This window comes from Belonocnema kinseyi, chromosome 10 (assembly GCF_010883055.1).
Source record: "Belonocnema kinseyi isolate 2016_QV_RU_SX_M_011 chromosome 10, B_treatae_v1, whole genome shotgun sequence".
NCBI lineage: Eukaryota > Metazoa > Arthropoda > Insecta > Hymenoptera > Cynipidae > Belonocnema > Belonocnema kinseyi.
In genome coordinates, this window is record NC_046666.1 from 27,587,117 (window position 1) to 27,597,153 (window position 10,037).

The following is a 10,037-nucleotide window of genomic DNA, read 5'->3' on the forward strand; positions in this document are numbered from 1 at the left end:
TCAGTTAGAAATATTGATTTGGAACAAACGAGAAACGAGTTATTAAATAATTAGTTAAAGACAGTAATATAATGCTACTTCAAAAAATAAAAAGTATTGAATTTTTATAGAGATTTCCAAAATTTCGTTAAGATTGCCGAGAGTTCCGAGATTTACGACCCTGCTCACGATTAGAACTCACGTGGGATTCTACAGACTCGGCTAGTCTCGGCGGCTTTCGGATTCAGTCGGAAATTGATTCCACGCATAGGAACGTATTTTGGAATGCTCCCCACTACCTCACCTCTGCCCACACATAGCCAAAGATTTCCAAGGTTTAGTTGAAATTGCCGGGAGTTCCGAGATTTCCAATCCAAATCGCGATTTCCAAAAGTTATTCCAAGACTTCTTTTAATATTTCCCACACAGCAGGCCAATATTTCTTAGTAAGTAACCCCCCGATTCAATTTAACATTGCAATTTAACCAAATTACGCAAAATCGTGAAAAACTTCTGACTTAAAAAAAGATCTCGAAAATTCCCAGGTTTTTTGCAGATTTTCAGGTAAGTAGCCTTAGTAAATTTGCTTTCAATATTTTTCCTCGAAGTATATGAAGATAAGCATCTTCTTAGAAAAAGTTGAGCCATAATTTTATCACTCTATTTTTGTTCGTTAAACCAAATTATGTACGCCGCCGTGTAAAACGAGTAACAATTTATGGTCGACAAACTATCCTGAAACACAGCCTGCTAGAAAAAAAGCCCGAAAACACGAGACTTGAATTGCTTTCGACACAGATTTCAGAGAAAGATGTAGATGCACATATCTATTGCAAATAGAAAATAGCAAATAGCGAAGGTGCGGTATTTTCTCCGCCAAAATTATCGGTTTTACGTTCTGGCTGACAAACTGAGCGGCACTGAAATTAAATTGTTCCCCGTCTAAGTAAAGAGAATGCTGAATATAGGTTAGCATGATATGAATATATGAGAGATGATTTAGAAGCACGAATTTCAGGAAGGAAATGTCTTTCGAAGATTCAATTACAACTGATTCAATTTATGTAATCTTTCATCAAGATTTATGATGCGAGTTTCGTTCCATGTTTCGTGCTACAACTTTTACAAAAAATTATAAACGACCCTATCAGATCATTTTCAGAGTTTCAGTCTCAAATAAAATTTAATTATTGATCTTAAAAATTCGGTTTTCTTAAAAATTGGTCTTTTTGGATTAAATTTTTTTTTTATTTTCTTCGAAAATTCAAGTGGGATAATCGGTCAAATGGTTGGACATCCCCAATGATTGTCCACCTCATTTAAATATGAGAGAAGTGTCCGCTTTTTGAAAATCATTTTTTTTTAAGTTGAAATATATTTAACTAAAAAGATTAGAATACACAAAAGTAGTATTTCCAGAATATATAAAAAGAAAATGACTAATATCTTTTCAAAAATTAATTAGAAATTGTTTAAACTTTTTATAGACAATGTATATAATTTCTTGTGACTTTTTCTTAAGAACGAGTAGAAACCATTGTGCTTTTTGATAATATTATTATTAATTTCTTTAAATACAAATTAGTACTCTTAAAACTGAAAACGATATGAATTAAAATTTTTCTGAACGCTTACAGTGTTTTCTACAAATTTTTAAACTGGAATTTTTTTTTAAGTGGTCAGCCATTATAATGATTACCCTACTTGGTTAAAAATTCATATTGAACATTTTTCTTCGTCATTTGAAAATTCAAATCTATTTAAATATTTTATACTTTGTTGCAACTTTATATTTTGTGGTAGAATATTAATCTTCTTTGGTAAATAATTCATCCTCTTCGTGAAAAATTCACTTCTTTGGCCAAAAATTTAATTATTAGGTTGAACATTTTCTTTAAAAATTTTAATATTTGGTTAAAAATTAATCTTTTTTGCTACGAAATCCATTTTGTGGTAGAAAATTATTATTTTTTTAATTAAAAATTAATTTTACAAGTGGAAATTGAAATATTCTACTCTTTTCTCCAAAACTGATCTTTCGTGATAGCAATTAATTCTTCTTTGTTTAAAATTCATCTGTTTTATTGAAAACTTTTTTTCCAACTCAAAATTGAAATATTCTATTCTTGGTTAAAAATGTACCATTTTTAGTTGAAAATAGGTCTATTATGTTAAAAATTTGTCATTTTGGAACAGAAAATTCAATGTTTTTTTAAAAATGCTTTTTTTCAGGACTTATAAGTTAATTAAAAAATTTATTTCTCTAGTTTAAATTTTTTAAAATTTTAGTTTAAAACCCATTTTTTATCCGCAATTTAATTATTTTGTTAAAAACATTTTTATTTGTTAAAAGTTAATTTATTTAACTGAATATGTAGTAGTTAAATTTTCCATTTACTAATCTCGGTTAAATAATCAATTTTTATCCAAAAACTATTAATTTTCAACAACAAATTTATTAGATCCTCCATATTTTAATGAAAAAAGATTCGAATGTTAAATTAAAAACTGCTGAATTCAAATAAAAAAGACGAATTTTCAACAAGAGTTAAATTTCCACCAAGACATATTTTTCAGTCAAGAAAGAAAAAATGTACACAACATTTTTTAACAATTAAGCTAAAAAGACGAATTTTTTACGAAAAAGGTTACTTTTCCAATAAAAAAGATAAATTTAAACAAATGGAATAGTTACATTTGTAGGTACATTTTCAACCGAAGAAGATGAAATCTCTCCGAGAAAAGAAATAATTTAGAACTAGGAAAGGTTTCTAAAAATTTTTGAAATTTTCAACAAAATAATTGTATGATCAAACAAATTATAAAAGTTTTAATAAAAAGACGAATTTTTAACCAAATAGTTAGGTTTTCAGTTAGATTAATTAATTTCCCGATTGAATCCAAAAAGTGTATAAAAATGATTATTTTTTAATAAAGAAAAATATTACATTCTTCGATTCGGCTTTATCATAATTAATCCTGGAAAACTTGAACTTTTTTACGTGTGGGTGTGGGGGGGGGGGCTAAGAGAATTTAGATCAAAAAAACTAGGCGAAGGATAGTATGGAAGAGAAAGGAGTAGAGATGTTGCGAAAAAAACTTAAAGGAGTAATTGATAAGGTAAAGGAAAAGGTGAGACCGAAAGAAGGAGAGCGGATTACGGGATGTAGTGGGACGATGAATGTAGGGAATGTAAGATAGAATGAAGTAGAATGTAAGAAAGTGGAGGAAAGAGAAAATGGAAAAAGGGGAACTTGAAAGGAGAAAGGGCAAGCACGAAAGAATGATAGAGAAAGAAAAGACAGGAGAAAGAAAGCTACATCAAAGAGTTAAAGAAAGCGTTAAAGGAAGGCAGGTACTAGAAAGTAATATTCAGGAAAGAGAAGGAAGGGCATAAATAAAGATATCTAGATGAAAAAGTTGACGAAAAATTTCAAGGGTTTGTTAGGAGATTTGGAAAATAGTAGTGTAAAGGGAGAAGGGAGAAAATGCGTAGGTGGGAGAGGAAACGTTAAGAGAGTTTAAAGAAGAAATATAAAACGAGGCGATAGGAAGTATAAAGAGAAAAGAGGATGTTAAGAGAAGTCAGTGGGACGATGTACATAGGAAAAGTAAGGATAGAAGGAAGGAGAATGTAAGAAAGTGGTGATAAGGGGAAATGGAAAAAGGGGAACTTTGAAGTAGAAAGGGCAAGCACAAAAGAATGATGAGAAATAAATGACAGGAGAAAGAAAGGTATATGGAAGAGGTAGAGAAAGCAGAAAAGGAAGGGAGGGACTGGAAAGTAATATTCAAGAAAAGAAGAAGGAAGGTCATAAATGAAGAAATGAAAATAAGAGTGGACGTAGCATTTCAAGGACCCGTTAGGAGGTGTGGAAAATAGGGTAAAGGGAGGAGGAAGAAAAGTGGTAGTGGGGGACGAGTACAGCGAAAACGAGATTAAAAGGAAAGACGTGAATGCGTAGATTGCAAGACTAAAAAGAAACAAAGTACCAGGAGACGATGGCTTGGAAAATATAAGTGCGGGAAAAATACGGGGTGGAAATGTTAGAGGAATATAGAGGTATAGAGAAAATTAGGTATAAAGGAATAGGTATAGAGGTATAAAGGAGTATAGAAGAATAGGTATAGAAAATAATAGGTATAGAGGAAAGATTTGGTAGTAGCGATAATTTTAGAAAGGAGCGGGAAAAAGAAGGAAGGAGTATAGAGGTATAGAGAAAAATAAGTATAAAGGAATATGTATACAAAATAATAGATATAGGGGAAACATCTGGTAGTACTATTAATTAAGAAAGGAGGACAAAGGGTGGAGGAATAAATAAGTATAGAGGAAATTAGGTATGGCGGAATAGGTATAGAAAATAATATGTCTAGATTAAAGATCTAATAGTTACGCTAATTCAGAAAGGAGAGAATAAAATCGTGGAGGAATATAGAAGTATAGAGAAGTGATCTGGTAGTATCATTAATTCAGAAAGGAGAGGAAAAAAGAGTGGAGCAATGAAGAGCTATAAAAGAAATTAGGTATAGAGGAATAGGTATAGAAAATAATAGGCATAGAGGAAAGATCTGATAGTAACGTTAATTCAGAAAGGAGAGGATAAAAGGGTGGCGGAATGTAGAAGTACAGAGGAATAAGTATAGGAAATAATAGGTATAGAGGAAAGAATAAAATAGAAAATGGATTTCATAAAGGTCAATAGAAGAATCGAGTTGGAAAAAGTGGCCCGTTTCTTCAGGTCTTGTCATTAGAGGAATGTAGTTCCTTTTCTTCTCACACAAGCAAAAATCCATTTACACGACAATCTCTTATTGCCCTTTACGACAATGACCGCGCTTCATTATAGATAAGCTTGTTCCGATTCAGCATTTTATATCCGCAGATTCACGATATCGCCACCTCAGACCTTTCTCTAATAATAAAATGGTTTCTCGGTTTTTTTAGATCCCTTTTCCTTTGCCTCCCTCTACTTTCCCTCGTCCTATTCTACTTCGTACTTTCACGGCTCAATCACTTACTTTTAGATGGATCGGTCTTTTCTTTTGATCACAAGTCGAGACGATACGAGCAACTAATTGAGTGATATCGGCATCTGATCCGAACAAACGACTTTCTGTAATTAGTACGCTCGCGCAGAACATCTTGGTAATTTAACATCATTCTCCTCTGCACATCCCAATTTTACTCTTAATTTTCATAATGGTTTATATCCTAAAAGAGCATTCTAGTGCCCTAAAAATTAAATTTGTTTTTTACTACGCATCTTCTAAATTTGTTATATTTGTAAAAAATAAACGCTAGTTTTTGTTTTATTTAAAAAAATTCGTTGAAACCTCCCGCTCTGATAATTTCTCTCCTCTCACCACAACATTCACTCTCCCCTCCTTCTATAACTTCTTCTCCTCTACTTCCCCCACTTCCCCTTCCTTTACCCCAGTACTTCCTCTCCCATCATTCTCCCTTAATACTCCTACTCTTCTCTCCTTATTTTCCCTTCACCAATCATACTTCCATTAATCTAATTTCCCCACACTTCCCCTCTTTAGAAAGAAGTACAAAGGACAGGCGAATAGGTCTATCATTCTAATTTTCCTATATATTTCTTTCAACAAGAATGCTAAATAAAAATAGTTTAAAGGGAAATTATTAAATAATAAAGAGATCCAGGAAACTGTTTTCAATTTCCAGTAAAGGCAAATGGAAACATTTTATTCGCATTTGCATCAAATTCAAACTCAAAATACCGTAAAATGATACATAAAAGGAAACTGAGGATTGAGGAAGAAATAAAAATACTGTCTTTTACAATTCTTCCTGAATTGTTTCTAGATTTTGACTCAATTTTCGCATGAAGCCTGGAAGAATCGTAGGGAATTCAGAAAAGAAATCTTTTTATTTTTTCTTTCAATTGAGAAAAAGTAATACATTTCTTAGTTAAAAATTCAACTATTTTGTGAAAAACTCGTCTTTTTGGCTTGAAAATTCAAAAACTTGATCGAAATTTTGTTTTCTTTTCTAAACATTTCTTTTAACTTAACTAATTTGTTAAACATCCATTTGCTTGGTTCAAAAGTTTATCTCTTGCTGTAGAAATGTAACTTTTATTTTGTTCAAAATTCACAATTTCGGATTGAAAAGTCAACTTTTTTGTAGAAAATTCATCTTTTCGGCTTGAAAATTCATCGATTTATTGAAAATTTTGTTCTTTCTTGACGAATTTTTTTTTTTTTATTAAAAATTCAACTATTTTCTTGAACTCATTTCTTGAATTCATTTGTCTTATTCAAGAATGTATCTCTTTTCGTAGCAAATCTTCCTTTTTTGTTGAAAAATAAGAATTTCGGGTTGATAGTTAAACTGTTTTGTAAAAAATTCGTCTTTTCGGCTTGAAAAATGAACAATTTGATTGTAATTATTTTTTTCTAAACTAACAATTTTTTTTTTAATTTAACTATTTTTAAGCATTCATTTCTTTGATTTGAAAATATATCTCTTGCCATAAAAATTTCGCATTCTTGAAAATTCACCATTTGGGGTTCAAAATTCAACTGTTTGTTTCAAAATTTACGCATTTTGTTGAAAATCTGTTATTTTTGCTTAAAAATCAAGCATTTTGTTACAAATTCGTCTTTGCTGATTACATTTAACTCTTTCAATTTTAATTAAAATCAATTTTTGATGGAATACCTGAAGTTCCGAACGTTTCAATGAACGAAAAATTTTGTCCCAATTGTGATTTAAAATATTCGTTATAATTCTGTTTCAATAATAAATTATTTCCTATATAAATTAACAAACCTTTTAGCACTTTTTTTGTTCAAAAGTCATAATATTAGATAAAATTTTTTTCAATTATCAATTTCAATTATTTGTTTAAAAATTTATATATTTAAAAAAAAATTTCTTTTTTTTGGTCTATGATCAAACATTTTCTTGAAAATTCATCCTTAATAATGAAATCTAACTGATTTTATTTGTAATAAAAAATATTTTTTATAAGTAATATAAACATTTTTTTATTTAAAGATTACTAATTTTGGTTGAAAATTCGTTTTTTAAATTTATTTTTCAATTAAACTTTTTCGTACCAAAACTCGATTATTCAATTAAAAATTAATTCAAATCAAGGGCAATTAAATACTTAATGTTTTGCTTAAGAAATCAAATATTTAATTTAAAAAATCTAGAAATTAAAAAAAAATATGATCTGAAAATATTTCAAAAAAATTTTGAACTAACATCACATCGATTCTTCAACGTATTTGGTTCAAAATTTATATAATTTCGTTATTTCTTTCTTTTTTTTGCATAAAATAATCTAAGTGGTTAAAAATTTATATTTTTTGCTGAGAATGCATCTTTTTGGTTGATAATTTAATTAATTAGTTGAGCCTTTAACTATTTTGTTCAAAGCTCATGTTTTCGGCTTAAAAATTCCAAAATTTTTGTAAATTTTTTTTTTTTATATTGACTGAAATTTTTCTAGTTTGAAAATTCGAGTTTTTAATTTAAAAGTCAACTCTGTGATTCTCCCCCTAGAAATTGTTGATTCCTCGAGCGCTATTTTAAAATCTACTCACCGAAATAACGTCGAAATTATTGATTTCCTGAAACAGAAAAAGAAGCCAGCATTAGATTTTTATTCCAGAATGATATATTTGTAACTGCAGTTCTTTAATGCGTTTCAATTAAATTTGAATTTTCTCCTTTCCTTAGTTTTTTTTAAAGATAAATATCAGTGTGCCAACGAAAAATTTATTTTTCAATGCGTATTATTCAATTTTAACCCTCCTCGAATTAAATTGGGCCAATAGAAAAGCTTCCAGCATAGTCGTTTAAAACATAAAATTTCCTCATTTTGCTAATTATTCGATCCTTGGCAAGAAGAAAGCCTTATCATAAAATTCAAAATTGTATTTTTAAAGGCAAATCTATATGTCAAAACCTTCAATTGGAGCCGCCTTCGAACACAATCGGATAATTTTTAGGCTGTGATAAACCCTCTACAAGAATTTTGCGCTCAGTGTTAATAACATGATATGCTTCCAGAATGATAAATTTGTAATTGCATCTCGTTACTGACTTTCAATAGTAGTGATTTGATAAAAAAAAGTCAGTATGGTATTTAACTTGATTTTATTCAAAAGAATTTATTACTCATCTTCGAAGATAATCAATGTAAAGGAAAAGATTCCAGCATAGTAGTCTGAAAAATAAAATTTCTTTATTTTTTTCATTTGTCTGTCCTTGATAACAAAAACCCATTAGTATAAAATACAAAATTTAATTTTTCAATGCAAATTTATATTTCAAGACCTTCAATTTGAGCCATCTTCGAAGAAAATCGGATAATTGTTAGGCTATGATAAACCCTCTACTAGATTTTTTCACTTGCTGTTAATATGCGTGATATGATTCCGACATTATCGCCTAAAAATGAAATTTCCTGCTTTTCATATTTTTCAATCTTTGAAACAAAAATGTCAGTATAGCACTTACGTAAACTTTATTTTGAAAAATGTATGAAACATCTTCGAATACAGTCGACCTAAAGAAAAAGATTCCAGAACAGTGGTCTAAAAAAATGCGATTTCCATATTTTTCTTATTTTTCGATTCTTGATTACAAAAAAGCATCAGCATGGACTGTAAAACTTGATTTTTAATGTAAATCTATACGTCAAGGCCTTTAATTTGAGCCTTTTTTTAAATAAAAAAAAGACGTCAGTATGGTATGTAACTTGATTTTAATAACAAAATTTATTAACCATCTTTGAAGACAATCAGTTTGAAAGAAAAGATTCCAGCCTAGTGATCTAAACAATGAAATATCCTTATTTTTTATTTTTCTGTCCTTAATAACAAAAAAGAATCAGCACGAAATACAAAATTTCATCTCTTAATGAAAATGTATATATCAAGACCCTTAATTTGAGCCGTCTTCGAATAAAATCGGAAAATTTTTAGGCTATGATAAACTCACTACAAAAATTATGCACTTGCTGTATCATACATGACATGATTCCAGAATAAGTTCGTCATTGCAGTTCCTTACTGACTTCCAATTAAAACTAAATTCCATCTTTTTCGATTTTAAAAACCAAAAGTATTTTAGGATGACATAACAAATATAATTTGTTATTACACATCCTTAAATTTGAACCGTCCCTGAATAAAATCGAACTAATAGAAAAGCTTCCAGCACAGGCGTATAAAAATGAAATTTCCTGTTTTTTATATTTTTCGATCTTTGAAACAAAAAGTGTCAGTATAGCACTTAGGTTTAATTTATTTAAAAACATTATTAACCATCTTCGAAGACAATCGAGCTAAAGGAAAAAATTCCAGCACAGTGGTCTAAAAAATAAGATTTTCTCATTTTTCTTATTTTTCGTTTCATGATTAGAAAAAAGCATCAGCATAGATTATAGGCCTTCAATTTGAGATATCTCAGAATAAAATCAAATAATTCTTGGGTTATGATAAACGTACACAAATTTTCCCGCTCGATGTTAATATATATGGTTTTTTATATCACAATTTGTAATTGAAGTTCATTAACACTTTTCAATCAAAATTAGATTTTTTTTGTTCAATTTTTGATTTAAATAAATATCAGTATGCTATACAATAATAGTTTTTTTAATGCACATCTTTTGATTTAAACCATCCCCGGATAAAATCGGACTAATACATTAACTTCCAGCATAGTCGTCTGAAACAAAAAATTTCCTCATTTTTCTAATTTGTCTATTTGTGACAATAAGAAATCCTTATCATGAAATACGAAATTGTATTTTCGAAGGCAAATCTATATGTCAAGACCTTCAATTTGAGCCGTCTGCGAACACAATCGGATAATTTTTAGGCTATGCTAAACCACCTGCAAGAATTTTGCTCTCGTTGTTAAATACATGCTATGATTAAAGAATGATAAATTTGTAACTGCAGTTCATTACTGCCTTTCAATATTAGTGATCTTTATGAACAAAAATACATCAATATAGTATTTAAATTTATTTTATTAAAAATAATTTATCAGCTATCTTCGAAGA

General features: G+C 29.3%; 1 protein-coding gene across 1 annotated transcript in view; it reads right to left on the minus strand.

Moving 5' to 3' along the window:
- The window catches only part of LOC117181045 (prolyl 4-hydroxylase subunit alpha-1), a 561,792-nt gene that overhangs the window by 327,803 nt on the left and 223,952 nt on the right, over positions 1 to 10,037 (minus strand). The window contains exon 2 of the mRNA XM_033373613.1: positions 7,564 to 7,590. The gene's annotated coding sequence lies outside the window, so the exon portion shown is untranslated. The remainder of the gene's footprint in view (positions 1 to 7,563; positions 7,591 to 10,037) is intronic.